Here is a 25,885-nt window from a genome sequence, read left to right on the forward strand (position 1 = left end):
GAGCTAGGTTCAACATTATGTGCTTTTTCTGATAACACCCTGGAAGGTCATCTTAACAATTAAATCATCGTTGACGAGGTGGCCGAGTGGTTAAGGCGATGGACTGCTAATCCATTGTGCTCTGCACGCGTGGGTTCGAATCCCATCCTCGTCGCAGACAAGTAGCCTTTATTCTTCTATGCGTGCATGTAGAGAAAGTTAAGTCTACAGTCACAACAATCCTCTATCCACCAAAGAGAGTTCTCTTCCCAATTGAGAATTCAGTCTCCTTGCAAAACTCATGTGAACATAACAAGTTCCTTTCATTTCATCTGAATTCACCTCTGGGGTGTAAAGTCTGACGTCAAGCGCCCTTGTCCGCATGTTTTTTCTGCGTGGTTACAAAGATTGTCAACTTGGATTCCACACCTGGCTTCATTTTGGACAGTGATATGACTTACTGACTTCTATCCCAGTATTTCGTCTGTCCAACGTGTCTCTCATTCTCAGTCATTACCCCCTCAACAGAAGAGAGAAGAAAGGAAAGTCTTGTGGAGAATGCGGGCATCGATCCCGCTACCTCTCGCATGCTAAGCGAGCGCTCTACCATTTGAGCTAATTCCCCTGTGAGCATTTGTTGCTGGCACCGCGGGAAAACACGAGCTAGGTTCAACATTATGTGCTTTTTCTGATTACACCCTGGAAGGTCATCATAATGAAGAAAACATCGGTGACGAGGTGGCCGAGTGGTTAAGGTGATGGACTGCTAATCCATTGTGCTCTGCACGCGTGGGTTCGAATCCCATCCTCGTCGCAGTCAAGTAGCCTTTATTCTTCTATGCGTGCATGTAGAGAAAGTTAAGTCTACAGTCACAACAATCCTCTATCCACCAAAGAGAGTTCTCTTCCCAATTGAAACTTGATTGAGAATTCAGTCTACTCGCAAAACTCATGTGAACATAACAAGTTCCTTTCATTTCATCTGAATTCACCTCTGGGGTGTAAAGTCTGACGTCAAGCGCCCTTGTCCGCATGTTTTTTCTGCGTGGTTAAAAAGATTGTCAACTTGGATTCCACACCTGGCTTCATTTTGGACAGTGATATGACTTACTGACTTCTATCCCAGTATTTCGTCTGTCCAATGTGTCTCTCATTCTCAGTCATTACCCCCTCAACAGAAGAGAGAAGAAAGGAAAGTCTTGTGGAGAATGCGGGCATCGATCCCGCTACCTCTCGCATGCTAAGCGAGCGCTCTACCATTTGAGCTAATTCCCCTGTGAGCATTTGTTGCTGGCACCGCGGGAAAACACGAGCTAGGTTCAACATTATGTGCTTTTTCTGATTACACCCTGGAAGGTCATCATAATGAAGAAAACATCGGTGACGAGGTGGCCGAGTGGTTAAGGTGATGGACTGCTAATCCATTGTGCTCTGCACGCGTGGGTTCGAATCCCATCCTTGTCGCAGTCAAGTAGCCTTTATTCTTCTATGCGTGCATGTAGAGAAAGTTAAGTCTACAGTCACAACTATCCTCTATCCACCAAAGAGAGTTCTCTTCCCAATTGAGAATTCAGTCTCCTCGCAAAACTCATGTGAACATAACAAGTTCCTTTCATTTCATCTGAATTCACCTCTGGGGTGTAAAGTCTGACGTCAAGCGCCCTTGTCTGCATGTCTTTTCTGCGTGGTTAAAAAGATCTTCAACTTGGATTCCACACCTGGCTTCATTTTGGACAGTGATATGACTTACTGACAAGAGCGCCTGACTTCTATCCCAGTATTTCATCTGTCCAACGTGTCTCTCATTCTCAGTCATTACCCCCTCAACAGAAGAGAGAAGGAAGGAAAGTCTTGTGGAGAATGCGGGCATCGATCCCGCTACCTCTCACATGCTAAGCGAGCGCTCTACCATTTGAGCTAATTCCCCTGTGAGCATTTGTTGCTGGCACCGCGCGAAAACACGAGTTAGGTTCAACATTATGTGCTTTTTCTGATTACACCCTGGAAGGTCATCTTAACAATTAAATCATCGTTGACGAGGTGGCCGAGTGGTTAAGGCGATGGACTGCTAATCCATTGTGCTCTGCACGCGTGGGTTTGAATCCCATCCTCGTCGCAGTCAAGTAGCCTTTCTTCTTCTATGCGTGCATGTAGAGAAAGTTAAGTCTACAGTCACAACAATCCTCTATCCACCAAAGAGAGTTCTCTTCCCAATTAAGAATTCAGTCTCCTCGCAAAACTCATGTGAACATAACAAGTTCCTTTCATTTCATCTGAATTCACCTCTGTGGTGTAAAGTCTGACGTCAAGCGCCCTTGTCTGCATGTTTTTTCTGCGTGGTTAAAAAGATCTTCAACTTGGATTCCACACCTGGCTTCATTTTGGACAGTGATATGACTTACTGACTTCTATCCCAGTATTTCATCTGTCCAACGTGTCTCTCATTCTCAGTCATTACCCCCTCAACAGAAGAGAGAAGGAAGGAAAGTCTTGTGGAGAGTGCGGGCATCGATCCCGCTACCTCTCACATGCTAAGCGAGCGCTCTACCATTTGAGCTAATTCCCCTGTGAGCATTTGTTGCTGGCACCGCGCGAAAACACGAGCTAGGTTCAACATTATGTGCTTTTTCTGATGACACCCTGGAAGGTCATCATAATGAAGAAAACATCGGTGACGAGGTGGCCGAGTGGTTAAGGCGATGGACTGCTAATCCATTGTGCTCTGCACGCGTGGGTTTGAATCCCATCCTCGTCGCAGTCAAGTAGCCTTTATTCTTCTATGCGTGCATGTAGAGAAAGTTAAGTCTACAGTCACAACAATCCTCTATCCACCAAAGAGAGTTCTCTTCCCAATTGAGAATTCAGTCTCCTCGCAAAACTCATGTGAACATAACAAGTTCCTTTCATTTCATCTGAATTCACCTCTGGGGTGTAAAGTCTGACGTCAAGCGCCCTTGTCCGTGTGTTTTTTCTGCGTGGTTAAAAAGATTGTCAACTTGGATTCCACACCTGGCTTCATTTTGGACAGTGATATGACTTACTGACTTCTATCCCAGTATTTCGTCTGTCCAACGTGTCTCTCATTCTCAGTCATTACCCCCTCAACGGAAGAGAGAAGAAAGGGAAAGTCTTGTGGAGAATGCGGGCATCGATCCCGCTACCTCTCGCATGCTAAGCGAGCGCTCTACCATTTGAGCTAATTCCCCTGTGAGCATTTGTTGCAGGCACCGCGGGAAAACACGAGCTAGGTTCAACATTATGTGCTTTTTCTGATAACACCCTGGAAGGTCATCTTAACAATTAAATCATCGTTGACGAGGTGGCCGAGTGGTTAAGGCGATGGACTGCTAATCCATTGTGCTCTGCATGCGTGGGTTGGAATCCCATCCTCGTCGCAGTCAAGTAGCCTTTATTCTTCTATGCGTGCATGTAGAGAAAGTTAAGTCTACAGTCACAACAATCCTCTATCCACCAAAGAGAGTTCTCTTCCCAATTGAGAATTCAGTCTCCTTGCAAAACTCATGTGAACATAACAAGTTCCTTTCATTTCATCTGAATTCACCTCTGGGGTGTAAAGTCTGACGTCAAGCGCCCTTGTCTGCATGTCTTTTCTGCGTGGTTAAAAAGATCTTCAACTTGGATTCCACACCTGGCTTCATTTTGGACAGTGATATGACTTACTGACTTCTATCCCAGTATTTCATCTGTCCAACGTGTCTCTCATTCTCAGTCATTACCCCCTCAACAGAAGAGAGAAGGAAGGAAAGTCTTGTGGAGAGTGCGGGCATCGATCCCGCTACCTCTCACATGCTAAGCGAGCGCTCTACCATTTGAGCTAATTCCCCTGTGAGCATTTGTTGCTGGCACCGCGCGAAAACACGAGCTAGGTTCAACATTATGTGCTTTTTCTGATAACACCCTGGAAGGTCATCTTAACAATTAAATCATCGTTGACGAGGTGGCCGAGTGGTTAAGGCGATGGACTGCTAATCCATTGTGCTCTGCACGCGTGGGTTCGAATCCCATCCTCGTCGCAGACAAGTAGCCTTTATTCTTCTATGCGTGCATGTAGAGAAAGTTAAGTCTACAGTCACAACAATCCTCTATCCACCAAAGAGAGTTCTCTTCCCAATTGAGAATTCAGTCTCCTTGCAAAACTCATGTGAACATAACAAGTTCCTTTCATTTCATCTGAATTCACCTCTGGGGTGTAAAGTCTGACGTCAAGCGCCCTTGTCCGCATGTTTTTTCTGCGTGGTTACAAAGATTGTCAACTTGGATTCCACACCTGGCTTCATTTTGGACAGTGATATGACTTACTGACTTCTATCCCAGTATTTCGTCTGTCCAACGTGTCTCTCATTCTCAGTCATTACCCCCTCAACAGAAGAGAGAAGAAAGGAAAGTCTTGTGGAGAATGCGGGCATCGATCCCGCTACCTCTCGCATGCTAAGCGAGCGCTCTACCATTTGAGCTAATTCCCCTGTGAGCATTTGTTGCTGGCACCGCGGGAAAACACGAGCTAGGTTCAACATTATGTGCTTTTTCTGATTACACCCTGGAAGGTCATCATAATGAAGAAAACATCGGTGACGAGGTGGCCGAGTGGTTAAGGTGATGGACTGCTAATCCATTGTGCTCTGCACGCGTGGGTTCGAATCCCATCCTCGTCGCAGTCAAGTAGCCTTTATTCTTCTATGCGTGCATGTAGAGAAAGTTAAGTCTACAGTCACAACAATCCTCTATCCACCAAAGAGAGTTCTCTTCCCAATTGAAACTTGATTGAGAATTCAGTCTACTCGCAAAACTCATGTGAACATAACAAGTTCCTTTCATTTCATCTGAATTCACCTCTGGGGTGTAAAGTCTGACGTCAAGCGCCCTTGTCCGCATGTTTTTTCTGCGTGGTTAAAAAGATTGTCAACTTGGATTCCACACCTGGCTTCATTTTGGACAGTGATATGACTTACTGACTTCTATCCCAGTATTTCGTCTGTCCAATGTGTCTCTCATTCTCAGTCATTACCCCCTCAACAGAAGAGAGAAGAAAGGAAAGTCTTGTGGAGAATGCGGGCATCGATCCCGCTACCTCTCGCATGCTAAGCGAGCGCTCTACCATTTGAGCTAATTCCCCTGTGAGCATTTGTTGCTGGCACCGCGGGAAAACACGAGCTAGGTTCAACATTATGTGCTTTTTCTGATTACACCCTGGAAGGTCATCATAATGAAGAAAACATCGGTGACGAGGTGGCCGAGTGGTTAAGGTGATGGACTGCTAATCCATTGTGCTCTGCACGCGTGGGTTCGAATCCCATCCTTGTCGCAGTCAAGTAGCCTTTATTCTTCTATGCGTGCATGTAGAGAAAGTTAAGTCTACAGTCACAACTATCCTCTATCCACCAAAGAGAGTTCTCTTCCCAATTGAGAATTCAGTCTCCTCGCAAAACTCATGTGAACATAACAAGTTCCTTTCATTTCATCTGAATTCACCTCTGGGGTGTAAAGTCTGACGTCAAGCGCCCTTGTCTGCATGTCTTTTCTGCGTGGTTAAAAAGATCTTCAACTTGGATTCCACACCTGGCTTCATTTTGGACAGTGATATGACTTACTGACAAGAGCGCCTGACTTCTATCCCAGTATTTCATCTGTCCAACGTGTCTCTCATTCTCAGTCATTACCCCCTCAACAGAAGAGAGAAGGAAGGAAAGTCTTGTGGAGAATGCGGGCATCGATCCCGCTACCTCTCACATGCTAAGCGAGCGCTCTACCATTTGAGCTAATTCCCCTGTGAGCATTTGTTGCTGGCACCGCGCGAAAACACGAGTTAGGTTCAACATTATGTGCTTTTTCTGATTACACCCTGGAAGGTCATCTTAACAATTAAATCATCGTTGACGAGGTGGCCGAGTGGTTAAGGCGATGGACTGCTAATCCATTGTGCTCTGCACGCGTGGGTTCGAATCCCATCCTCGTCGCAGTCAAGTAGCCTTTATTCTTCTATGCGTGCATGTAGAGAAAGTTAAGTCTACAGTCACAACAATCCTCTATCCACCAAAGAGAGTTCTCTTCCCAATTGAAACTTGATTGAGAATTCAGTCTCCTCGCAAAACTCATGTGAACATAACAAGTTCCTTTCATTTCATCTGAATTCACCTCTGGGGTGTAAAGTCTGACGTCAAGCGCCCTTGTCCGCGTGTTTTTTCTGCGTGGTTAAAAAGATCTTCAACTTGGATTCCACACCTGGCTTCATTTTGGACAGTGATATGACTTACTGACTTCTATCCCAGTATTTCGTCTGTCCAACGTGTCTCTCATTCTCAGTCATTACCCCCTCAACAGAAGAAAGAAGGAAGGAAAGTCTTGTAGAGAATGCGGGCATCGATCCCGCTACCTCTCACATGCTAAGCGAGCGCTCTACCATTTGAGCTAATTCCCCTGTGAGCAGTTGTTGCTGGCACCGCGCGAAAACACGAGCTAGGTTCAACATTATGTGCTTTTTCTGATGACACCCTGGAAGGTCATCTTAACAATTAAGCCATCGTTGACGAGGTGGCCGAGTGGTTAAGGCGATGGACTGCTAATCCATTGTGCTCTGCACGCGTGGGTTCGAATCCCATCCTCGTCGCAGTCAAGTAGCCTTTATTCTTCTATGCGTGCATGTAGAGAAAGTTAAGTCTACAGTCACAACAATCCTCTATCCACCAAAGAGAGTTCTCTTCCCAATTGAGAATTCAGTCTCCTCGCAAAACTCATGTGAACATAACAAGTTTCTTTCATTTCATCTGAATTCACCTCTGGGGTGTAAAGTCTGACGTCAAGCGCCCTTGTCCGCATGTTTTTTCTGCGTGGTTAAAAAGATCTTCAACTTGGATTCCACACCTGGCTTCATTTTGGACAGTGATATGAGTTACTGACAAGAGCGCCTGACTTCTATCCCAGTATTTCATCTGTCCAACGTGTCTCTCATTCTCAGTCATTACCCCCTCAACAGAAGAGAGAAGAAAGGAAAGTCTTGTGGAGAATGCGGGCATTGATCCCGCTACCTCTCACATGCTAAGCGAGCGCTCTACCATTTGAGCTAAATCCCCTGTGAGCATTTGTTGCTGGCACCGCGGGAAAACACGAGCTAGGTTCAACATTATGTGCTTTTTCTGATGACACCCTGGAAGGTCATCTTAACAATTAAATCATCGTTGACGAGGTGGCCGAGTGGTTAAGGCGATGGACTGCTAATCCATTGTGCTCTGCACGCGTGGGTTCGAATCCCATCCTCGTCGCAGTCAAGTAGCCTTTATTCTTCTATGCGTGCATGTAGAGAAAGTTAAGTCTACAGTCACAACAATCCTCTATCCACCAAAGAGAGTTCTCTTCCCAATTGAGAATTCAGTCTCCTTGCAAAACTCATGTGAACATAACAAGTTCCTTTCATTTCATCTGAATTCACCTCTGGGGTGTAAAGTCTGACGTCAAGCGCCCTTGTCTGCATGTCTTTTCTGCGTGGTTAAAAAGATCTTCAACTTGGATTCCACACCTGGCTTCATTTTGGACAGTGATATGACTTACTGACTTCTATCCCAGTATTTCGTCTGTCCAACGTGTCTCGCATTCTCAGTCATTACCCCCTCAACAGAAGAGAGAAGGAAGGAAAGTCTTGTGGAGAGTGCGGGCATCGATCCCGCTACCTCTCACATGCTAAGCGAGCGCTCTACCATTTGAGCTAATTCCCCTGTGAGCATTTGTTGCTGGCACCGCGCGAAAACACGAGCTAGGTTCAACATTATGTGCTTTTTCTGATTACACCCTGGAAGGTCATCATAATGAAGAAAACATCGGTGACGAGGTGGCCGAGTGGTTAAGGCGATGGACTGCTAATCCATTGTGCTCTGCACGCGTGGGTTCGAATCCCATCCTCGTCGCAGTCAAGTAGCCTTTATTCTTCTATGCGTGCATGTAGAGAAAGTTAAGTCTACAGTCACAACAATCCTCTATCCACCAAAGAGAGTTCTCTTCCCAATTGAGAATTCAGTCTCCTCGCAAAACTCATGTGAACATAACAAGTTCCTTTCATTTCATCTGAATTCACCTCTGGGGTGTAAAGTCTGACATCAAGCGCCCTTGTCTGCATGTCTTTTCTGCGTGGTTAAAAAGATCTTCAACTTGGATTCCACACCTGGCTTCATTTTGGACAGTGATATGACTTACTGACTTCTATCCCAGTATTTCGTCTGTCCAACGTGTCTCTCATTCTCAGTCATTACCCCCTCAACAGAAGAGAGAAGAAAGGGAGAATCTTGTGGAGAATGCGGGCATCGATCCCGCTACCTCTCGCATGCTAAGCGAGCGCTCTACCATTTGAGCTAATTCCCCTGTGAGCATTTGTTGCTGGCACCGCGGGAAAACACAAGCTAGGTTCAACATTATGTGCTTTTTCTGATTACACCCTGGAAGGTCATCTTAACAATTAAATCATCGTTGACGAGGTGGCCGAGTGGTTAAGGCGATGGACTGCTAATCCATTGTGCTCTGCACGCGTGGGTTCGAATCCCATCCTCGTCGCAGACAAGTAGCCTTTATTCTTCTATGCGTGCATGTAGAGAAAGTTAAGTCTACAGTCACAACAATCCTCTATCCACCAAAGAGAGTTCTCTTCCCAATTGAAACTTGATTGAGAATTCAGTCTACTCGCAAAACTCATGTGAACATAACAAGTTCCTTTCATTTCATCTGAATTCACCTCTGGGGTGTAAAGTCTGACATCAAGCGCCCTTGTCCGCATGTTTTTTCTGCGTGGTTAAAAAGATTGTCAACTTGGATTCCACACCTGGCTTCATTTTGGACAGTGATATGACTTACTGACTTCTATCCCAGTATTTCGTCTGTCCAACGTGTCTCTCATTCTCAGTCATTACCCCCTCAACAGAAGAGAGAAGAAAGGAAAGTCTTGTGGAGAATGCGGGCATCGATCCCGCTACCTCTCGCATGCTAAGCGAGCGCTCTACCATTTGAGCTAATTCCCCTGTGAGCATTTGTTGCTGGCACCGCGGGAAAACACGAGCTAGGTTCAACATTATGTGCTTTTTCTGATTACACCCTGGAAGGTCATCATAATGAAGAAAACATCGGTGACGAGGTGGCCGAGTGGTTAAGGTGATGGACTGCTAATCCATTGTGCTCTGCACGCGTGGGTTCGAATCCCATCCTCGTCGCAGTCAAGTAGCCTTTATTCTTCTATGCGTGCATGTAGAGAAAGTTAAGTCTACAGTCACAACTATCCTCTATCCACCAAAGAGAGTTCTCTTCCCAATTGAGAATTCAGTCTCCTCGCAAAACTCATGTGAACATAACAAGTTCCTTTCATTTCATCTGAATTCACCTCTGGGGTGTAAAGTCTGACGTCAAGCGCCCTTGTCCGCGTGTTTTTTCTGCGTGGTTAAAAAGATTGTCAACTTGGATTCCACACCTGGCTTCATTTTGGACAGTGATATGACTTACTGACTTCTATCCCAGTATTTCGTCTGTCCAACATGTCTCTCATTCTCAGTCATTACCCCCTCAACGGAAGAGAGAAGAAAGGGAAAGTCTTGTGGAGAATGCGGGCATCGATCCCGCTACCTCTCGCATGCTAAGCGAGCGCTCTACCATTTGAGCTAATTCCCCTGTGAGCATTTGTTGCTGGCACCGCGGGAAAACACGAGCTAGGTTCAACATTATGTGCTTTTTATGATTACACCCTGGAAGGTCATCATAATGAAGAAAACATTGGTGACGAGGTGGCCGAGTGGTTAAGGCGATGGACTGCTAATCCATTGTGCTCTGCACGCGTGGGTTTGAATCCCATCCTCGTCGCAGACAAGTAGCCTTTATTCTTCTATTCGTGCATGTAGAGAAAGTTAAGTCTACAGTCACAACAATCCTCTATCCACCAAAGAGAGTTCTCTTCCCAATTGAGAATTCAGTCTCCTCGCAAAACTCATGTGAACATAACAAGTTCCTTTCATTTCATCTGAATTCACCTCTGGGGTGTAAAGTCTGACATCAAGCGCCCTTGTCTGCATGTCTTTTCTGCGTGGTTAAAAAGATCTTCAACTTGGATTCCACACCTGGCTTCATTTTGGACAGTGATATGACTTACTGACTTCTATCCCAGTATTTCGTCTGTCCAACGTGTCTCTCATTCTCAGTCATTACCCCCTCAACAGAAGAGAGAAGGAAGGAGAGTCTTGTGGAGAATGCGGGCATCGATCCCGCTACCTCTCACATGCTAAGCGAGCGCTCTACCATTTGAGCTAATTCCCCTGTGAGCATTTGTTGCTGGCACCGCGGGAAAACACGAGCTAGGTTCAACATTATGTGCTTTTTCTGATTACACCCTGGAAGGTCATCATAATGAAGAAAACATCGGTGACGAGGTGGCCGAGTGGTTAAGGCGATGGACTGCTAATCCATTGTGCTCTGCACGCGTGGGTTCGAATCCCATCCTCGTCGCAGTCAAGTAGCCTTTATTCTTCTATGCGTGCATGTAGAGAAAGTTAAGTCTACAGTCACAACAATCCTCTATCCACCAAAGAGAGTTCTCTTCCCAATTGAAACTTGATTGAGAATTCAGTCTCCTCGCAAAACTCATGTGAACATAACAAGTTTCTTTCATTTCATCTGAATTCACCTCTGGGGTGTAAAGTCTGACGTCAAGCGCCCTTGTCCGCGTGTTTTTTCTGCGTGGTTAAAAAGATTGTCAACTTGGATTCCACACCTGGCTTCATTTTGGACAGTGATATGACTTACTGACAAGAGCGCCTGACTTCTATCCCAGTATTTCGTCTGTCCAACGTGTCTCTCATTCTCAGTCATTACCCCCTCAACGGAAGAGAGAAGAAAGGGAAAATCTTGTGGAGAATGCGGGCATCGATCCCGCTACCTCTCGCATGCTAAGCGAGCGCTCTACCATTTGAGCTAATTCCCCTGTGAGCATTTGTTGCTGGCACCGCGGGAAAACACGAGCTAGGTTCAACATTATGTGCTTTTTCTGATTACACCCTGGAAGGTCATCTTAACAATTAAATCATCGTTGACGAGGTGGCCGAGTGGTTAAGGCGATGGACTGCTAATCCATTGTGCTCTGCACGCGTGGGTTCGAATCCCATCCTCGTCGCAGACAAGTAGCCTTTATTCTTCTATGCGTGCATGTAGAGAAAGTTAAGTCTACAGTCACAACAATCCTCTATCCACCAAAGAGAGTTCTCTTCCCAATTGAAACTTGATTGAGAATTCAGTCTACTCGCAAAACTCATGTGAACATAACAAGTTCCTTTCATTTCATCTGAATTCACCTCTGGGGTGTAAAGTCTGACGTCAAGCGCCCTTGTCCGTGTGTTTTTTCTGCGTGGTTAAAAAGATTGTCAACTTGGATTCCACACCTGGCTTCATTTTGGACAGTGATATGACTTACTGACTTCTATCCCAGTATTTCGTCTGTCCAACGTGTCTCTCATTCTCAGTCATTACCCCCTCAACAGAAGAGAGAAGAAAGGAAAGTCTTGTGGAGAATGCGGGCATCGATCCCACTACCTCTCGCATGCTAAGCTAGCGCTCTACCATTTGAGCTAATTCCCCTGTGAGCATTTGTTGCTGGCACCGCGGCAAAACACGAGCTAGGTTCAACATTATGTGCTTTTTCTGATTACACCCTGGAAGGTCATCATAATGAAGAAAACATCGGTGACGAGGTGGCCGAGTGGTTAAGGTGATGGACTGCTAATCCATTGTGCTCTGCACGCGTGGGTTCGAATCCCATCCTCGTCGCAGTCAAGTAGCCTTTATTCTTCTATGCGTGCATGTAGAGAAAGTTAAGTCTACAGTCACAACAATCCTCTATCCACCAAAGAGAGTTCTCTTCCCAATTGAGAATTCAGTCTCCTCGCAAAACTCATGTGAACATAACAAGTTCCTTTCATTTCATCTGAATTCACCTCTGGGGTGTAAAGTCTGACATCAAGCGCCCTTGTCTGCATGTTTTTTCTGCGTGGTTAAAAAGATCTTCAACTTGGATTCCACACCTGGCTTCATTTTGGACAGTGATATGACTTACTGACTTCTATCCCAGTATTTCGTCTGTCATTTGTTGCTGGCACCGCGGGAAAACACGAGCTAGGTTCAACATTATGTGCTTTTTCTGATAACACCCTGGAAGGTCATCTTAACAATTAAATCATTGGTGACGAGGTGGCCGAGTGGTTAAGGCGATGGACTGCTAATCCATTGTGCTCTGCACGCGTGGGTTCAAATCGCATCCTCGTCGCAGTCAAGTAGCCTTTATTCTTCTATGCGTGCATGTAGAGAAAGTTAAGTCTACAGTCACAACAATCCTCTATCCACCAAAGAGAGTTCTCTTCCCAATTGAAACTTGATTGAGAATTCAGTCTCCTCGCAAAACTCATGTGAACATAACAAGTTCCTTTCATTTCATCTGAATTCACCTCTGGGGTGTAAAGTCTGACGTCAAGCGCCCTTGTCCGCGTGTTTTTTCTGCGTGGTTAAAAAGATCTTCAACTTGGATTCCACACCTGGCTTCATTTTGGACAGTGATATGACTTACTGACTTCTATCCCAGTATTTCGTCTGTCCAACGTGTCTCTCATTCTCAGTCATTACCCCCTCAACAGAAGAAAGAAGGAAGGAAAGTCTTGTAGAGAATGCGGGCATCGATCCCGCTACCTCTCACATGCTAAGCGAGCGCTCTACCATTTGAGCTAATTCCCCTGTGAGCAGTTGTTGCTGGCACCGCGCGAAAACACGAGCTAGGTTCAACATTATGTGCTTTTTCTGATGACACCCTGGAAGGTCATCTTAACAATTAAGCCATCGTTGACGAGGTGGCCGAGTGGTTAAGGCGATGGACTGCTAATCCATTGTGCTCTGCACGTGTGGGTTGGAATCCCATCCTCGTCGCAGTCAAGTAGCCTTTATTCTTCTATGCGTGCATGTAGAGAAAGTTAAGTCTACAGTCACAACAATCCTCTATCCACCAAAGAGAGTTCTCTTCCCAATTGAAACTTGATTGAGAATTCAGTCTCCTCGCAAAACTCATGTGAACATAACAAGTTCCTTTCATTTCATCTGAATTCACCTCTGGGGTGTAAAGTCTGACGTCAAGCGCCCTTGTCCGCGTGTTTTTTCTGCGTGGTTAAAAAGATCTTCAACTTGGATTCCACACCTGGCTTCATTTTGGACAGTGATATGAGTTACTGACAAGAGCGCCTGACTTCTATCCCAGTATTTCATCTGTCCAACGTGTCTCTCATTCTCAGTCATTACCCCCTCAACAGAAGAGAGAAGAAAGGAAAGTCTTGTGGAGAATGCGGGCATCGATCCCGCTACCTCTCACATGCTAAGCGAGCGCTCTACCATTTGAGCTAAATCCCCTGTGAGCATTTGTTGCTGGCACCGCGGGAAAACACGAGCTAGGTTCAACATTATGTGCTTTTTCTGATGACACCCTGGAAGGTCATCTTAACAATTAAATCATCGTTGACGAGGTGGCCGAGTGGTTAAGGCGATGGACTGCTAATCCATTGTGCTCTGCACGCGTGGGTTTGAATCCCATCCTCGTCGCAGTCAAGTAGCCTTTCTTCTTCTATGCGTGCATGTAGAGAAAGTTAAGTCTACAGTCACAACAATCCTCTATCCACCAAAGAGAGTTCTCTTCCCAATTAAGAATTCAGTCTCCTCGCAAAACTCATGTGAACATAACAAGTTCCTTTCATTTCATCTGAATTCACCTCTGTGGTGTAAAGTCTGACGTCAAGCGCCCTTGTCTGCATGTTTTTTCTGCGTGGTTAAAAAGATCTTCAACTTGGATTCCACACCTGGCTTCATTTTGGACAGTGATATGACTTACTGACTTCTATCCCAGTATTTCATCTGTCCAACGTGTCTCTCATTCTCAGTCATTACCCCCTCAACAGAAGAGAGAAGGAAGGAAAGTCTTGTGGAGAGTGCGGGCATCGATCCCGCTACCTCTCACATGCTAAGCGAGCGCTCTACCATTTGAGCTAATTCCCCTGTGAGCATTTGTTGCTGGCACCGCGCGAAAACACGAGCTAGGTTCAACATTATGTGCTTTTTCTGATGACACCCTGGAAGGTCATCATAATGAAGAAAACATCGGTGACGAGGTGGCCGAGTGGTTAAGGCGATGGACTGCTAATCCATTGTGCTCTGCACGCGTGGGTTTGAATCCCATCCTCGTCGCAGTCAAGTAGCCTTTATTCTTCTATGCGTGCATGTAGAGAAAGTTAAGTCTACAGTCACAACAATCCTCTATCCACCAAAGAGAGTTCTCTTCCCAATTGAGAATTCAGTCTCCTCGCAAAACTCATGTGAACATAACAAGTTCCTTTCATTTCATCTGAATTCACCTCTGGGGTGTAAAGTCTGACGTCAAGCGCCCTTGTCCGTGTGTTTTTTCTGCGTGGTTAAAAAGATTGTCAACTTGGATTCCACACCTGGCTTCATTTTGGACAGTGATATGACTTACTGACTTCTATCCCAGTATTTCGTCTGTCCAACGTGTCTCTCATTCTCAGTCATTACCCCCTCAACGGAAGAGAGAAGAAAGGGAAAGTCTTGTGGAGAATGCGGGCATCGATCCCGCTACCTCTCGCATGCTAAGCGAGCGCTCTACCATTTGAGCTAATTCCCCTGTGAGCATTTGTTGCAGGCACCGCGGGAAAACACGAGCTAGGTTCAACATTATGTGCTTTTTCTGATAACACCCTGGAAGGTCATCTTAACAATTAAATCATCGTTGACGAGGTGGCCGAGTGGTTAAGGCGATGGACTGCTAATCCATTGTGCTCTGCATGCGTGGGTTGGAATCCCATCCTCGTCGCAGTCAAGTAGCCTTTATTCTTCTATGCGTGCATGTAGAGAAAGTTAAGTCTACAGTCACAACAATCCTCTATCCACCAAAGAGAGTTCTCTTCCCAATTGAGAATTCAGTCTCCTTGCAAAACTCATGTGAACATAACAAGTTCCTTTCATTTCATCTGAATTCACCTCTGGGGTGTAAAGTCTGACGTCAAGCGCCCTTGTCTGCATGTCTTTTCTGCGTGGTTAAAAAGATCTTCAACTTGGATTCCACACCTGGCTTCATTTTGGACAGTGATATGACTTACTGACTTCTATCCCAGTATTTCATCTGTCCAACGTGTCTCTCATTCTCAGTCATTACCCCCTCAACAGAAGAGAGAAGGAAGGAAAGTCTTGTGGAGAGTGCGGGCATCGATCCCGCTACCTCTCACATGCTAAGCGAGCGCTCTACCATTTGAGCTAATTCCCCTGTGAGCATTTGTTGCTGGCACCGCGCGAAAACACGAGCTAGGTTCAACATTATGTGCTTTTTCTGATAACACCCTGGAAGGTCATCTTAACAATTAAATCATCGTTGACGAGGTGGCCGAGTGGTTAAGGCGATGGACTGCTAATCCATTGTGCTCTGCACGCGTGGGTTCGAATCCCATCCTCGTCGCAGACAAGTAGCCTTTATTCTTCTATGCGTGCATGTAGAGAAAGTTAAGTCTACAGTCACAACAATCCTCTATCCACCAAAGAGAGTTCTCTTCCCAATTGAGAATTCAGTCTCCTTGCAAAACTCATGTGAACATAACAAGTTCCTTTCATTTCATCTGAATTCACCTCTGGGGTGTAAAGTCTGACGTCAAGCGCCCTTGTCCGCATGTTTTTTCTGCGTGGTTACAAAGATTGTCAACTTGGATTCCACACCTGGCTTCATTTTGGACAGTGATATGACTTACTGACTTCTATCCCAGTATTTCGTCTGTCCAACGTGTCTCTCATTCTCAGTCATTACCCCCTCAACAGAAGAGAGAAGAAAGGAAAGTCTTGTGGAGAATGCGGGCATCGATCCCGCTACCTCTCGCATGCTAAGCGAGCGCTCTACCATTTGAGCTAATTCCCCTGTGAGCATTTGTTGCTGGCACCGCGGGAAAACACGAGCTAGGTTCAACATTATGTGCTTTTTCTGATTACACCCTGGAAGGTCATCATAATGAAGAAAACATCGGTGACGAGGTGGCCGAGTGGTTAAGGTGATGGACTGCTAATCCATTGTGCTCTGCACGCGTGGGTTCGAATCCCATCCTCGTCGCAGTCAAGTAGCCTTTATTCTTCTATGCGTGCATGTAGAGAAAGTTAAGTCTACAGTCACAACAATCCTCTATCCACCAAAGAGAGTTCTCTTCCCAATTGAAACTTGATTGAGAATTCAGTCTACTCGCAAAACTCATGTGAACATAACAAGTTCCTTTCATTTCATCTGAATTCACCTCTGGGGTGTAAAGTCTGACGTCAAGCGCCCTTGTCCGCATGTTTTTTCTGCGTGGTTAAAAAGATTGTCAACTTGGATTCCACACCTGGCTTCATTTTGGACAGTGATATGACTTACTGACTTCTATCCCAGTATTTCGTCTGTCCAATGTGTCTCTCATTCTCAGTCATTACCCCCTCAACAGAAGAGAGAAGAAAGGAAAGTCTTGTGGAGAATGCGGGCATCGATCCCGCTACCTCTCGCATGCTAAGCGAGCGCTCTACCATTTGAGCTAATTCCCCTGTGAGCATTTGTTGCTGGCACCGCGGGAAAACACGAGCTAGGTTCAACATTATGTGCTTTTTCTGATTACACCCTGGAAGGTCATCATAATGAAGAAAACATCGGTGACGAGGTGGCCGAGTGGTTAAGGTGATGGACTGCTAATCCATTGTGCTCTGCACGCGTGGGTTCGAATCCCATCCTTGTCGCAGTCAAGTAGCCTTTATTCTTCTATGCGTGCATGTAGAGAAAGTTAAGTCTACAGTCACAACTATCCTCTATCCACCAAAGAGAGTTCTCTTCCCAATTGAGAATTCAGTCTCCTCGCAAAACTCATGTGAACATAACAAGTTCCTTTCATTTCATCTGAATTCACCTCTGGGGTGTAAAGTCTGACGTCAAGCGCCCTTGTCTGCATGTCTTTTCTGCGTGGTTAAAAAGATCTTCAACTTGGATTCCACACCTGGCTTCATTTTGGACAGTGATATGACTTACTGACAAGAGCGCCTGACTTCTATCCCAGTATTTCATCTGTCCAACGTGTCTCTCATTCTCAGTCATTACCCCCTCAACAGAAGAGAGAAGGAAGGAAAGTCTTGTGGAGAATGCGGGCATCGATCCCGCTACCTCTCACATGCTAAGCGAGCGCTCTACCATTTGAGCTAATTCCCCTGTGAGCATTTGTTGCTGGCACCGCGCGAAAACACGAGTTAGGTTCAACATTATGTGCTTTTTCTGATTACACCCTGGAAGGTCATCTTAACAATTAAATCATCGTTGACGAGGTGGCCGAGTGGTTAAGGCGATGGACTGCTAATCCATTGTGCTCTGCACGCGTGGGTTCGAATCCCATCCTCGTCGCAGTCAAGTAGCCTTTATTCTTCTATGCGTGCATGTAGAGAAAGTTAAGTCTACAGTCACAACAATCCTCTATCCACCAAAGAGAGTTCTCTTCCCAATTGAAACTTGATTGAGAATTCAGTCTCCTCGCAAAACTCATGTGAACATAACAAGTTCCTTTCATTTCATCTGAATTCACCTCTGGGGTGTAAAGTCTGACGTCAAGCGCCCTTGTCCGCGTGTTTTTTCTGCGTGGTTAAAAAGATCTTCAACTTGGATTCCACACCTGGCTTCATTTTGGACAGTGATATGACTTACTGACTTCTATCCCAGTATTTCGTCTGTCCAACGTGTCTCTCATTCTCAGTCATTACCCCCTCAACAGAAGAAAGAAGGAAGGAAAGTCTTGTAGAGAATGCGGGCATCGATCCCGCTACCTCTCACATGCTAAGCGAGCGCTCTACCATTTGAGCTAATTCCCCTGTGAGCAGTTGTTGCTGGCACCGCGCGAAAACACGAGCTAGGTTCAACATTATGTGCTTTTTCTGATGACACCCTGGAAGGTCATCTTAACAATTAAGCCATCGTTGACGAGGTGGCCGAGTGGTTAAGGCGATGGACTGCTAATCCATTGTGCTCTGCACGCGTGGGTTCGAATCCCATCCTCGTCGCAGTCAAGTAGCCTTTATTCTTCTATGCGTGCATGTAGAGAAAGTTAAGTCTACAGTCACAACAATCCTCTATCCACCAAAGAGAGTTCTCTTCCCAATTGAGAATTCAGTCTCCTCGCAAAACTCATGTGAACATAACAAGTTTCTTTCATTTCATCTGAATTCACCTCTGGGGTGTAAAGTCTGACGTCAAGCGCCCTTGTCCGCATGTTTTTTCTGCGTGGTTAAAAAGATCTTCAACTTGGATTCCACACCTGGCTTCATTTTGGACAGTGATATGAGTTACTGACAAGAGCGCCTGACTTCTATCCCAGTATTTCATCTGTCCAACGTGTCTCTCATTCTCAGTCATTACCCCCTCAACAGAAGAGAGAAGAAAGGAAAGTCTTGTGGAGAATGCGGGCATTGATCCCGCTACCTCTCACATGCTAAGCGAGCGCTCTACCATTTGAGCTAAATCCCCTGTGAGCATTTGTTGCTGGCACCGCGGGAAAACACGAGCTAGGTTCAACATTATGTGCTTTTTCTGATGACACCCTGGAAGGTCATCTTAACAATTAAATCATCGTTGACGAGGTGGCCGAGTGGTTAAGGCGATGGACTGCTAATCCATTGTGCTCTGCACGCGTGGGTTCGAATCCCATCCTCGTCGCAGTCAAGTAGCCTTTATTCTTCTATGCGTGCATGTAGAGAAAGTTAAGTCTACAGTCACAACAATCCTCTATCCACCAAAGAGAGTTCTCTTCCCAATTGAGAATTCAGTCTCCTTGCAAAACTCATGTGAACATAACAAGTTCCTTTCATTTCATCTGAATTCACCTCTGGGGTGTAAAGTCTGACGTCAAGCGCCCTTGTCTGCATGTCTTTTCTGCGTGGTTAAAAAGATCTTCAACTTGGATTCCACACCTGGCTTCATTTTGGACAGTGATATGACTTACTGACTTCTATCCCAGTATTTCGTCTGTCCAACGTGTCTCGCATTCTCAGTCATTACCCCCTCAACAGAAGAGAGAAGGAAGGAAAGTCTTGTGGAGAGTGCGGGCATCGATCCCGCTACCTCTCACATGCTAAGCGAGCGCTCTACCATTTGAGCTAATTCCCCTGTGAGCATTTGTTGCTGGCACCGCGCGAAAACACGAGCTAGGTTCAACATTATGTGCTTTTTCTGATTACACCCTGGAAGGTCATCATAATGAAGAAAACATCGGTGACGAGGTGGCCGAGTGGTTAAGGCGATGGACTGCTAATCCATTGTGCTCTGCACGCGTGGGTTCGAATCCCATCCTCGTCGCAGTCAAGTAGCCTTTATTCTTCTATGCGTGCATGTAGAGAAAGTTAAGTCTACAGTCACAACAATCCTCTATCCACCAAAGAGAGTTCTCTTCCCAATTGAGAATTCAGTCTCCTCGCAAAACTCATGTGAACATAACAAGTTCCTTTCATTTCATCTGAATTCACCTCTGGGGTGTAAAGTCTGACGTCAAGCGCCCTTGTCCGTGTGTTTTTTCTGCGTGGTTAAAAAGATTGTCAACTTGGATTCCACACCTGGCTTCATTTTGGACAGTGATATGACTTACTGACTTCTATCCCAGTATTTCGTCTGTCCAACGTGTCTCTCATTCTCAGTCATTACCCCCTCAACAGAAGAGAGAAGGAAGGAAAGTCTTGTGGAGAATGCGGGCATCGATCCCGCTACCTCTCACATGCTAAGCGAGCGCTCTACCATTTGAGCTAATTCCCCTGTGAGCATTTGTTGCTGGCACCGCGCGAAAACACGAGCTAGGTTCAACATTATGTGCTTTTTCTGATTACACCCTGGAAGGTCATCTTAACAATTAAATCATCGTTGACGAGGTGGCCGAGTGGTTAAGGTGATGGACTGCTAATCCATTGTGCTCTGCACGCGTGGGTTCGAATCCCATCCTCGTCGCAGTCAAGTAGCCTTTATTCTTCTATGCGTGCATGTAGAGAAAGTTAAGTCTACAGTCACAACAATCCTCTATCCACCAAAGAGAGTTCTCTTCCCAATTGAAACTTGATTGAGAATTCAGTCTACTCGCAAAACTCATGTGAACATAACAAGTTCCTTTCATTTCATCTGAATTCACCTCTGGGGTGTAAAGTCTGACGTCAAGCGCCCTTGTCCGCATGTTTTTTCTGCGTGGTTAAAAAGATTGTCAACTTGGATTCCACACCTGGCTTCATTTTGGACAGTGATATGACTTACTGACTTCTATCCCAGTATTTCGTCTGTCCAACGTGTCTCGCATTCTCAGTCATTACCCCCTCAACAGAAGAGAGAAGGAAGGAAAGTCTTGTGGAGAATGCGGGCATCGATCCCGCTACCTTTCGCATGCTAAGCGAGCGCTCTACCATTTGAGCTAATTCCCCTGTGAGCATTTGTTGCTAGCACCGCGGGAAAACACGAGCTAGGTTCAACATTATGTGCTTTTTCTGATTACACCCTGGAAGGTCATCATAATGAAGAAATCATCGTTGACGAGGTGGCCGAGTGGTTAAGGCGATGGACTGCTAATCCATTGTGCTCTGCACGCGTGGGTTCGAATCCCATCCTCGTCGCAGTCAAGTAGCCTATTCTTCTATGCGTGCATGTAGAGAAAGTTAAGTCTACAGTCACAACAATCCTCTATCCACCAAAGAGAGTTCTCTTCCCAATTGAAACTTGATTGAGAATTCAGTCTCCTTGCAAAACTCATGTGAACATAACGAGTTTCTTTCATTTCATCTGAATTCACCTCTGGGGTGTAAAGTCTGACGTCAAGCGCCCTTGTCTGCATGTCTTTTCTGCGTGGTTAAAAAGATCTTCAACTTGGATTCCACACCTGGCTTCATTTTGGACAGTGATATGACTTACTGACAAGAGCGCCTGACTTCTATCCCAGTATTTCGTCTGTCCAACATGTCTCTCATTCTCAGTCATTACCCCCTCAACAGAAGAGAGAAGGAAGGAAAGTCTTGTGGAGAATGCGGGCATCGATCCCGCTACCTCTCACATGCTAAGCGAGCGCTCTACCATTTGAGCTAATTCCCCTGTGAGCATTTGTTGCTGGCACCGCGCGAAAACACGAGCTAGGTTCAACATTATGTGCTTTTTCTGATTACACCCTGGAAGGTCATCATAATGAAGAAAACATCGGTGACGAGGTGGCCGAGTGGTTAAGGCGATGGACTGCTAATCCATTGTGCTCTGCACGCGTGGGTTCGAATCCCATCCTTGTCGCAGTCAAGTAGCCTTTATTCTTCTATGCGTGCATGTAGAGAAAGTTAAGTCTACAGTCACAACAATCCTCTATCCACCAAAGAGAGTTCTCTTCCCAATTGAAACTTGATTGAGAATTCAGTCTCCTTGCAAAACTCATGTGAACATAACGAGTTCCTTTCATTTCATCTGAATTCACCTCTGGGGTGTAAAGTCTGACGTCAAGCGCCCTTGTCTGCATGTCTTTTCTGCGTGGTTAAAAAGATCTTCAACTTGGATTCCACACCTGGCTTCATTTTGGACAGTGATATGACTTACTGACAAGAGCGCCTGACTTCTATCCCAGTATTTCGTCTGTCCAACATGTCTCTCATTCTCAGTCATTACCCCCTCAACAGAAGAGAGAAGGAAGGAAAGTCTTGTGGAGAATGCGGGCATTGATCCCGCTACCTCTCGCATGCTAAGCGAGCGCTCTACCATTTGAGCTAATTCCCCTGTGAGCAGTTGTTGCTGGCACCGCGGGAAAACACGAGCTAGGTTCAACATTATGTGCTTTTTCTGATTACACCCTGGAAGGTCATCATAATGAAGAAAACATCGGTGACGAGGTGGCCGAGTGGTTAAGGCGATGGACTGCTAATCCATTGTGCTCTGCATGCGTGGGTTCAAATCCCATCCTTGTCGCAGTCAAGTAGCCTTTATTCTTCTATGCGTGCATGTAGAGAAAGTTAAGTCTACAGTCACAACAATCCTCTATCCACCAAAGAGAGTTCTCTTCCCAATTGAGAATTCAGTCTCCTCGCAAAACTCATGTGAACATAACAAGTTCCTTTCATTTCATCTGAATTCACCTCTGGGGTGTAAAGTCTGACATCAAGCGCCCTTGTCTGCATGTCTTTTCTGCGTGGTTAAAAAGATCTTCAACTTGGATTCCACACCTGGCTTCATTTTGGACAGTGATATGACTTACTGACTTCTATCCCAGTATTTCATCTGTCCAACGTGTCTCTCATTCTCAGTCATTACCCCCTCAACAGAAGAGAGAAGGAAGGAAAGTCTTGTGGAGAATGCGGGCATCGATCCCGCTACCTCTCACATGCTAAGCGAGCGCTCTACCATTTGAGCTAATTCCCCTGTGAGCATTTGTTGCTGGCACCGCGTGAAAACACGAGCTAGGTTCAACATTATGTGCTTTTTCTGATTACACCCTGGAAGGTCATCATAATGAAGAAAACATCGGTGACGAGGTGGCCGAGTGGTTAAGGTGATGGACTGCTAATCCATCGTGCTCTGCACGCGTGGGTTCGAATCCCATCCTCGTCGCAGTCAAGTAGCCTTTATTCTTCTATGCGTGCATGTAGAGAAAGTTAAGTCTACAGTCACAACAATCCTCTATCCACCAAAGAGAGTTCTCTTCCCAATTGAAACTTGATTGAGAATTCAGTCTCCTCGCAAAACTCATGTGAACATAACAAGTTCCTTTCATTTCATCTGAATTCACCTCTGGGGTGTAAAGTCTGACGTCAAGCGCCCTTCTGCGTGGTTAAAAAGATCTTCAACTTGGATTCCACACCTGGCTTCATTTTGGACAGTGATATGACTTACTGACTTCTATCCCAGTATTTCATCTGTCCAACGTGTCTCTCATTCTCAGTCATTACCCCCTCAACAGAAGAGAGAAGGAAGGAAAGTCTTGTGGAGAATGCGGGCATCGATCCCGCTACCTCTCACATGCTAAGCGAGCGCTCTACCATTTGAGCTAATTCCCCTGTGAGCATTTGTTGCTGGCACCGCGCGAAAACACGAGCTAGGTTCAACATTATGTGCTTTTTCTGATTACACCCTGGAAGGTCATCATAATGAAGAAAACATCGGTGACGAGGTGGCCGAGTGGTTAAGGTGATGGACTGCTAATCCATTGTGCTCTGCACGCGTGGGTTCGAATCCCATCCTCGTCGCAGTCAAGTAGCCTTTATTCTTCTATGCGTGCATGTAGAGAAAGTTAAGTCTACAGTCACAACTATCCTCTATCCACCAAAGAGAGTTCTCTTCCCAATTGAGAATTCAGTCTCCTCGCAAAACTCATGTGAACATAACAAGTTCCTTTCATTTCATCTGAATTCACCTCTGGGGTGTAAAGTCTGACGTCAAGCGCCCTTCTGCGTGGTTAAAAAGATCATCAACTTGGATTCCACACCTGGCTTCATTTTGGACAGTGATATGACTTACTGACTTCTATCCCAGTATTTCGTCTGTCCAACGTGTCTCGCATTCTCAGTCATTACCCCCTCAACAGAAGAGAGAAGGAAGGAAAGTCTTGTGGAGAATGCGGGCATCGATCCCACTACCTCTCGCATGCTAAGCGAGCGCTCTACCATTTGAGCTAATTCCCCTGTGAGCATTTGTTGCTGGCACCGCGCGAAAACACGAGCTAGGTTCAACATTATGTGCTTTTTCTGATTACACACTGGAAGGTCATCATAATGAAGAAAACATCGGTGACGAGGTGGCCGAGTGGTTAAGGCGATGGACTGCTAATCCATTGTGCTCTGCACGCGTGGGTTCGAATCCCATCCTCGTTGCAGTCAAGTAGCCTTTATTCTTCTATGCGTGCATGTAGAGAAAGTTAAGTCTACAGTCACAACAATCCTCTATCCACCAAAGAGAGTTCTCTTCCCAATTGAAACTTGATTGAGAATTCAGTCTCCTCGCAAAACTCATGTGAACATAACAAGTTCCTTTCATTTCATCTGAATTCACCTCTAGGGTGTAAAGTCTGACGTCAAGCGCCCTTCTGCGTGGTTAAAAAGATCTTCAACTTGGATTCCACACCTGGCTTCATTTCGGACAGTGATATGACTTACTGACAAGAGCGCCTGACTTCTATCCCAGTATTTCGTCTGTCCAACGTGTCTCGCATTCTCAGTCATTACCCCCTCAACAGAAGAGAGAAGGAAGGAAAGTCTTGTGGAGAATGCGGGCATCGATCCCGCTACCTCTCGCATGCTAAGCGAGCGCTCTACCATTTGAGCTAATTCCCCTGTGAGCTTTTGTTGCTGGCACCGCGCGAAAACACGAGCTAGGTTCAACATTATGTGCTTTTTCTGATTACACCCTGGAAGGTCATCATAATGAAGAAAACATCGGTGACGAGGTGGCCGAGTGGTTAAGGCGATGGACTGCTAATCCATTGTGCTCTGCACGCGTGGGTTCGAATCCCATCCTCGTCGCAGTCAAGTAACCTTTATTCTTCAATGCGTGCATGTAGAGAAAGTTAAGTCTACAGTCACAACAATCCTCTATCCACCAAAGAGAGTTCTCTTCCCAATTGAAACTTGATTGAGAATTCAGTCTCCTCGCAAAACTCATGTGAACATAACAAGTTCCTTTCATTTCATCTGAATTCACCTCTGGGGTGTAAAGTCTGACGTCAAGCGCCCTTCTGCGTGGTTAAAAAGTATGAAGGACAAAAAATGACATAAGCATAAATAAATAAATAAATGAATAAATGATCAAATAAATGCATATATACCAAATAAATACATAAAAGGGCTATTATATATTAATTAATCAATTTACTTATTTATTTCTACATTTATTTATTTATTTATTCATTTCGACATTTATTTAGTTATTTATTTCTACATTTATTTCTACATTTCCACATCTATTTATTAATGTATTTCTACATTTATTTATTTATTTCTACATTTCCACATCTATTTATTTATGTATTTCTACATTTCTACATTTATTTATTTATTTATTCCCACATTTATTTATTTATGTATTTCTGTGTCCATGTCGTATGAGGAAAAGTAAATATGCAAATTGAGTGGGTGGACCTAACGTCACTCTGAAGCAGGATTGGTCAGCTGGGAAAACCAGACCGTAGCAATCGATTACTATCAACTCTAACCTTGGTAACATAATTGCTACTCCCGCAATGGCTTCGTCTGGGAGGCCGCTGCCAGATCTGCTGCGGGATTTAGCTAACCAGCTTGAAAACAGTAAGTTACACCTGTGCAGATCGATCATTTAACAAGTGCGACCACAAAAGTGGTTATATAACAAAAAAAACAAAGGCTACTGTACTAACTTAAACTGAATTCACCGACCATGTTGTTATTTTTTTCTGCAGCACCGGCTGCTGTAAACGCGGCAAATTCACGTCAGCCGTCAAATTCACCTCCACCATCACACACACCCGCACACCCAGTTGACGGTGGGTTTCCGCAATTAACGTTTTGTGATACGAAATAAGAGACTGTACGGATGAAAAAATTAAGAATGTGTGTCAGTTTGGTTGTGTAGACTAATATGTAATTCAATCGGTGATGATGGGTTTCTTCAGTTGCGCTGTGCAGTTATAAGTGCAGTTATTATTATGTCCTAAAATGCCTGTTGTCTTCACTTTATCCTAGCCGAAGTTTCAAGACTGTTTGGCCCGTACAGACAGGGAGGGAGAAGGTTGACAGATCGGCGATCCCTTGCTGTGCCCGCACAACTTTATTCTTACACTCATAACTTCTGCTGTCTTAACGATAAAAATGTGGAGCTAGTCCCCAA

General features: G+C 45.3%; 52 non-coding genes across 52 annotated transcripts; 37 read left to right on the forward strand and 15 right to left on the reverse strand.

Moving 5' to 3' along the window:
- Nucleotides 1-72: 72 nt before the first annotated feature.
- trnas-gcu (transfer RNA serine (anticodon GCU)) lies at nucleotides 73-154 on the forward strand. The gene has a single exon. It is a non-coding gene; the product is annotated as a tRNA-Ser (tRNA).
- Nucleotides 155-531: 377 nt separating this feature from the next.
- trnaa-agc (transfer RNA alanine (anticodon AGC)) lies at nucleotides 532-604 on the reverse strand. Its single transcript has one exon. It is a non-coding gene; the product is annotated as a tRNA-Ala (tRNA).
- Nucleotides 605-711: 107 nt separating this feature from the next.
- Nucleotides 712-793, forward strand: trnas-gcu (transfer RNA serine (anticodon GCU)). Its single transcript has one exon. It is a non-coding gene; the product is annotated as a tRNA-Ser (tRNA).
- A 388-nt stretch (nucleotides 794-1,181) lies between these two features.
- Nucleotides 1,182-1,254, reverse strand: trnaa-agc (transfer RNA alanine (anticodon AGC)). The gene has a single exon. It is a non-coding gene; the product is annotated as a tRNA-Ala (tRNA).
- A 107-nt stretch (nucleotides 1,255-1,361) lies between these two features.
- On the forward strand, nucleotides 1,362-1,443 carry trnas-gcu (transfer RNA serine (anticodon GCU)). The gene has a single exon. It is a non-coding gene; the product is annotated as a tRNA-Ser (tRNA).
- Nucleotides 1,444-2,013: 570 nt separating this feature from the next.
- trnas-gcu (transfer RNA serine (anticodon GCU)) lies at nucleotides 2,014-2,095 on the forward strand. The gene has a single exon. It is a non-coding gene; the product is annotated as a tRNA-Ser (tRNA).
- A 557-nt stretch (nucleotides 2,096-2,652) lies between these two features.
- trnas-gcu (transfer RNA serine (anticodon GCU)) lies at nucleotides 2,653-2,734 on the forward strand. Its single transcript has one exon. It is a non-coding gene; the product is annotated as a tRNA-Ser (tRNA).
- Nucleotides 2,735-3,112: 378 nt separating this feature from the next.
- On the reverse strand, nucleotides 3,113-3,185 carry trnaa-agc (transfer RNA alanine (anticodon AGC)). Its single transcript has one exon. It is a non-coding gene; the product is annotated as a tRNA-Ala (tRNA).
- Nucleotides 3,186-3,931: 746 nt separating this feature from the next.
- Nucleotides 3,932-4,013, forward strand: trnas-gcu (transfer RNA serine (anticodon GCU)). Its single transcript has one exon. It is a non-coding gene; the product is annotated as a tRNA-Ser (tRNA).
- Nucleotides 4,014-4,390: 377 nt separating this feature from the next.
- On the reverse strand, nucleotides 4,391-4,463 carry trnaa-agc (transfer RNA alanine (anticodon AGC)). The gene has a single exon. It is a non-coding gene; the product is annotated as a tRNA-Ala (tRNA).
- A 107-nt stretch (nucleotides 4,464-4,570) lies between these two features.
- On the forward strand, nucleotides 4,571-4,652 carry trnas-gcu (transfer RNA serine (anticodon GCU)). The gene has a single exon. It is a non-coding gene; the product is annotated as a tRNA-Ser (tRNA).
- Nucleotides 4,653-5,040: 388 nt separating this feature from the next.
- On the reverse strand, nucleotides 5,041-5,113 carry trnaa-agc (transfer RNA alanine (anticodon AGC)). Its single transcript has one exon. It is a non-coding gene; the product is annotated as a tRNA-Ala (tRNA).
- A 107-nt stretch (nucleotides 5,114-5,220) lies between these two features.
- trnas-gcu (transfer RNA serine (anticodon GCU)) lies at nucleotides 5,221-5,302 on the forward strand. The gene has a single exon. It is a non-coding gene; the product is annotated as a tRNA-Ser (tRNA).
- Nucleotides 5,303-5,872: 570 nt separating this feature from the next.
- On the forward strand, nucleotides 5,873-5,954 carry trnas-gcu (transfer RNA serine (anticodon GCU)). The gene has a single exon. It is a non-coding gene; the product is annotated as a tRNA-Ser (tRNA).
- A 568-nt stretch (nucleotides 5,955-6,522) lies between these two features.
- On the forward strand, nucleotides 6,523-6,604 carry trnas-gcu (transfer RNA serine (anticodon GCU)). The gene has a single exon. It is a non-coding gene; the product is annotated as a tRNA-Ser (tRNA).
- Nucleotides 6,605-7,174: 570 nt separating this feature from the next.
- trnas-gcu (transfer RNA serine (anticodon GCU)) lies at nucleotides 7,175-7,256 on the forward strand. Its single transcript has one exon. It is a non-coding gene; the product is annotated as a tRNA-Ser (tRNA).
- A 557-nt stretch (nucleotides 7,257-7,813) lies between these two features.
- trnas-gcu (transfer RNA serine (anticodon GCU)) lies at nucleotides 7,814-7,895 on the forward strand. Its single transcript has one exon. It is a non-coding gene; the product is annotated as a tRNA-Ser (tRNA).
- A 378-nt stretch (nucleotides 7,896-8,273) lies between these two features.
- trnaa-agc (transfer RNA alanine (anticodon AGC)) lies at nucleotides 8,274-8,346 on the reverse strand. Its single transcript has one exon. It is a non-coding gene; the product is annotated as a tRNA-Ala (tRNA).
- A 107-nt stretch (nucleotides 8,347-8,453) lies between these two features.
- Nucleotides 8,454-8,535, forward strand: trnas-gcu (transfer RNA serine (anticodon GCU)). The gene has a single exon. It is a non-coding gene; the product is annotated as a tRNA-Ser (tRNA).
- A 388-nt stretch (nucleotides 8,536-8,923) lies between these two features.
- trnaa-agc (transfer RNA alanine (anticodon AGC)) lies at nucleotides 8,924-8,996 on the reverse strand. The gene has a single exon. It is a non-coding gene; the product is annotated as a tRNA-Ala (tRNA).
- A 107-nt stretch (nucleotides 8,997-9,103) lies between these two features.
- On the forward strand, nucleotides 9,104-9,185 carry trnas-gcu (transfer RNA serine (anticodon GCU)). The gene has a single exon. It is a non-coding gene; the product is annotated as a tRNA-Ser (tRNA).
- Nucleotides 9,186-9,563: 378 nt separating this feature from the next.
- Nucleotides 9,564-9,636, reverse strand: trnaa-agc (transfer RNA alanine (anticodon AGC)). Its single transcript has one exon. It is a non-coding gene; the product is annotated as a tRNA-Ala (tRNA).
- A 107-nt stretch (nucleotides 9,637-9,743) lies between these two features.
- On the forward strand, nucleotides 9,744-9,825 carry trnas-gcu (transfer RNA serine (anticodon GCU)). The gene has a single exon. It is a non-coding gene; the product is annotated as a tRNA-Ser (tRNA).
- A 557-nt stretch (nucleotides 9,826-10,382) lies between these two features.
- On the forward strand, nucleotides 10,383-10,464 carry trnas-gcu (transfer RNA serine (anticodon GCU)). The gene has a single exon. It is a non-coding gene; the product is annotated as a tRNA-Ser (tRNA).
- Nucleotides 10,465-10,866: 402 nt separating this feature from the next.
- Nucleotides 10,867-10,939, reverse strand: trnaa-agc (transfer RNA alanine (anticodon AGC)). Its single transcript has one exon. It is a non-coding gene; the product is annotated as a tRNA-Ala (tRNA).
- A 107-nt stretch (nucleotides 10,940-11,046) lies between these two features.
- Nucleotides 11,047-11,128, forward strand: trnas-gcu (transfer RNA serine (anticodon GCU)). Its single transcript has one exon. It is a non-coding gene; the product is annotated as a tRNA-Ser (tRNA).
- Nucleotides 11,129-11,696: 568 nt separating this feature from the next.
- trnas-gcu (transfer RNA serine (anticodon GCU)) lies at nucleotides 11,697-11,778 on the forward strand. The gene has a single exon. It is a non-coding gene; the product is annotated as a tRNA-Ser (tRNA).
- A 414-nt stretch (nucleotides 11,779-12,192) lies between these two features.
- trnas-gcu (transfer RNA serine (anticodon GCU)) lies at nucleotides 12,193-12,274 on the forward strand. Its single transcript has one exon. It is a non-coding gene; the product is annotated as a tRNA-Ser (tRNA).
- A 568-nt stretch (nucleotides 12,275-12,842) lies between these two features.
- On the forward strand, nucleotides 12,843-12,924 carry trnas-gcu (transfer RNA serine (anticodon GCU)). The gene has a single exon. It is a non-coding gene; the product is annotated as a tRNA-Ser (tRNA).
- Nucleotides 12,925-13,505: 581 nt separating this feature from the next.
- Nucleotides 13,506-13,587, forward strand: trnas-gcu (transfer RNA serine (anticodon GCU)). Its single transcript has one exon. It is a non-coding gene; the product is annotated as a tRNA-Ser (tRNA).
- Nucleotides 13,588-14,144: 557 nt separating this feature from the next.
- On the forward strand, nucleotides 14,145-14,226 carry trnas-gcu (transfer RNA serine (anticodon GCU)). Its single transcript has one exon. It is a non-coding gene; the product is annotated as a tRNA-Ser (tRNA).
- A 378-nt stretch (nucleotides 14,227-14,604) lies between these two features.
- trnaa-agc (transfer RNA alanine (anticodon AGC)) lies at nucleotides 14,605-14,677 on the reverse strand. The gene has a single exon. It is a non-coding gene; the product is annotated as a tRNA-Ala (tRNA).
- A 746-nt stretch (nucleotides 14,678-15,423) lies between these two features.
- Nucleotides 15,424-15,505, forward strand: trnas-gcu (transfer RNA serine (anticodon GCU)). Its single transcript has one exon. It is a non-coding gene; the product is annotated as a tRNA-Ser (tRNA).
- Nucleotides 15,506-15,882: 377 nt separating this feature from the next.
- Nucleotides 15,883-15,955, reverse strand: trnaa-agc (transfer RNA alanine (anticodon AGC)). The gene has a single exon. It is a non-coding gene; the product is annotated as a tRNA-Ala (tRNA).
- A 107-nt stretch (nucleotides 15,956-16,062) lies between these two features.
- trnas-gcu (transfer RNA serine (anticodon GCU)) lies at nucleotides 16,063-16,144 on the forward strand. Its single transcript has one exon. It is a non-coding gene; the product is annotated as a tRNA-Ser (tRNA).
- A 388-nt stretch (nucleotides 16,145-16,532) lies between these two features.
- trnaa-agc (transfer RNA alanine (anticodon AGC)) lies at nucleotides 16,533-16,605 on the reverse strand. Its single transcript has one exon. It is a non-coding gene; the product is annotated as a tRNA-Ala (tRNA).
- A 107-nt stretch (nucleotides 16,606-16,712) lies between these two features.
- Nucleotides 16,713-16,794, forward strand: trnas-gcu (transfer RNA serine (anticodon GCU)). Its single transcript has one exon. It is a non-coding gene; the product is annotated as a tRNA-Ser (tRNA).
- Nucleotides 16,795-17,364: 570 nt separating this feature from the next.
- Nucleotides 17,365-17,446, forward strand: trnas-gcu (transfer RNA serine (anticodon GCU)). Its single transcript has one exon. It is a non-coding gene; the product is annotated as a tRNA-Ser (tRNA).
- Nucleotides 17,447-18,014: 568 nt separating this feature from the next.
- trnas-gcu (transfer RNA serine (anticodon GCU)) lies at nucleotides 18,015-18,096 on the forward strand. The gene has a single exon. It is a non-coding gene; the product is annotated as a tRNA-Ser (tRNA).
- Nucleotides 18,097-18,666: 570 nt separating this feature from the next.
- trnas-gcu (transfer RNA serine (anticodon GCU)) lies at nucleotides 18,667-18,748 on the forward strand. Its single transcript has one exon. It is a non-coding gene; the product is annotated as a tRNA-Ser (tRNA).
- Nucleotides 18,749-19,305: 557 nt separating this feature from the next.
- On the forward strand, nucleotides 19,306-19,387 carry trnas-gcu (transfer RNA serine (anticodon GCU)). The gene has a single exon. It is a non-coding gene; the product is annotated as a tRNA-Ser (tRNA).
- A 557-nt stretch (nucleotides 19,388-19,944) lies between these two features.
- trnas-gcu (transfer RNA serine (anticodon GCU)) lies at nucleotides 19,945-20,026 on the forward strand. Its single transcript has one exon. It is a non-coding gene; the product is annotated as a tRNA-Ser (tRNA).
- Nucleotides 20,027-20,594: 568 nt separating this feature from the next.
- Nucleotides 20,595-20,676, forward strand: trnas-gcu (transfer RNA serine (anticodon GCU)). The gene has a single exon. It is a non-coding gene; the product is annotated as a tRNA-Ser (tRNA).
- A 579-nt stretch (nucleotides 20,677-21,255) lies between these two features.
- Nucleotides 21,256-21,337, forward strand: trnas-gcu (transfer RNA serine (anticodon GCU)). The gene has a single exon. It is a non-coding gene; the product is annotated as a tRNA-Ser (tRNA).
- Nucleotides 21,338-21,738: 401 nt separating this feature from the next.
- On the reverse strand, nucleotides 21,739-21,811 carry trnaa-agc (transfer RNA alanine (anticodon AGC)). The gene has a single exon. It is a non-coding gene; the product is annotated as a tRNA-Ala (tRNA).
- Nucleotides 21,812-21,918: 107 nt separating this feature from the next.
- Nucleotides 21,919-22,000, forward strand: trnas-gcu (transfer RNA serine (anticodon GCU)). Its single transcript has one exon. It is a non-coding gene; the product is annotated as a tRNA-Ser (tRNA).
- A 557-nt stretch (nucleotides 22,001-22,557) lies between these two features.
- Nucleotides 22,558-22,639, forward strand: trnas-gcu (transfer RNA serine (anticodon GCU)). The gene has a single exon. It is a non-coding gene; the product is annotated as a tRNA-Ser (tRNA).
- A 553-nt stretch (nucleotides 22,640-23,192) lies between these two features.
- trnas-gcu (transfer RNA serine (anticodon GCU)) lies at nucleotides 23,193-23,274 on the forward strand. The gene has a single exon. It is a non-coding gene; the product is annotated as a tRNA-Ser (tRNA).
- A 362-nt stretch (nucleotides 23,275-23,636) lies between these two features.
- On the reverse strand, nucleotides 23,637-23,709 carry trnaa-agc (transfer RNA alanine (anticodon AGC)). Its single transcript has one exon. It is a non-coding gene; the product is annotated as a tRNA-Ala (tRNA).
- A 107-nt stretch (nucleotides 23,710-23,816) lies between these two features.
- trnas-gcu (transfer RNA serine (anticodon GCU)) lies at nucleotides 23,817-23,898 on the forward strand. Its single transcript has one exon. It is a non-coding gene; the product is annotated as a tRNA-Ser (tRNA).
- A 386-nt stretch (nucleotides 23,899-24,284) lies between these two features.
- On the reverse strand, nucleotides 24,285-24,357 carry trnaa-agc (transfer RNA alanine (anticodon AGC)). Its single transcript has one exon. It is a non-coding gene; the product is annotated as a tRNA-Ala (tRNA).
- Nucleotides 24,358-24,464: 107 nt separating this feature from the next.
- trnas-gcu (transfer RNA serine (anticodon GCU)) lies at nucleotides 24,465-24,546 on the forward strand. The gene has a single exon. It is a non-coding gene; the product is annotated as a tRNA-Ser (tRNA).
- The last annotated feature ends 1,339 nt before the right edge of the window (nucleotides 24,547-25,885 follow it).

The sequence above is a fragment of the Semicossyphus pulcher genome, unplaced genomic scaffold (genome assembly GCF_022749685.1).
Source record: "Semicossyphus pulcher isolate SPU_LCO1_2020_fin unplaced genomic scaffold, fSemPul1.0.p SCAF_10, whole genome shotgun sequence".
In the NCBI taxonomy this organism is placed as follows: Eukaryota; Metazoa; Chordata; class Actinopteri; order Labriformes; family Labridae; genus Semicossyphus; species Semicossyphus pulcher.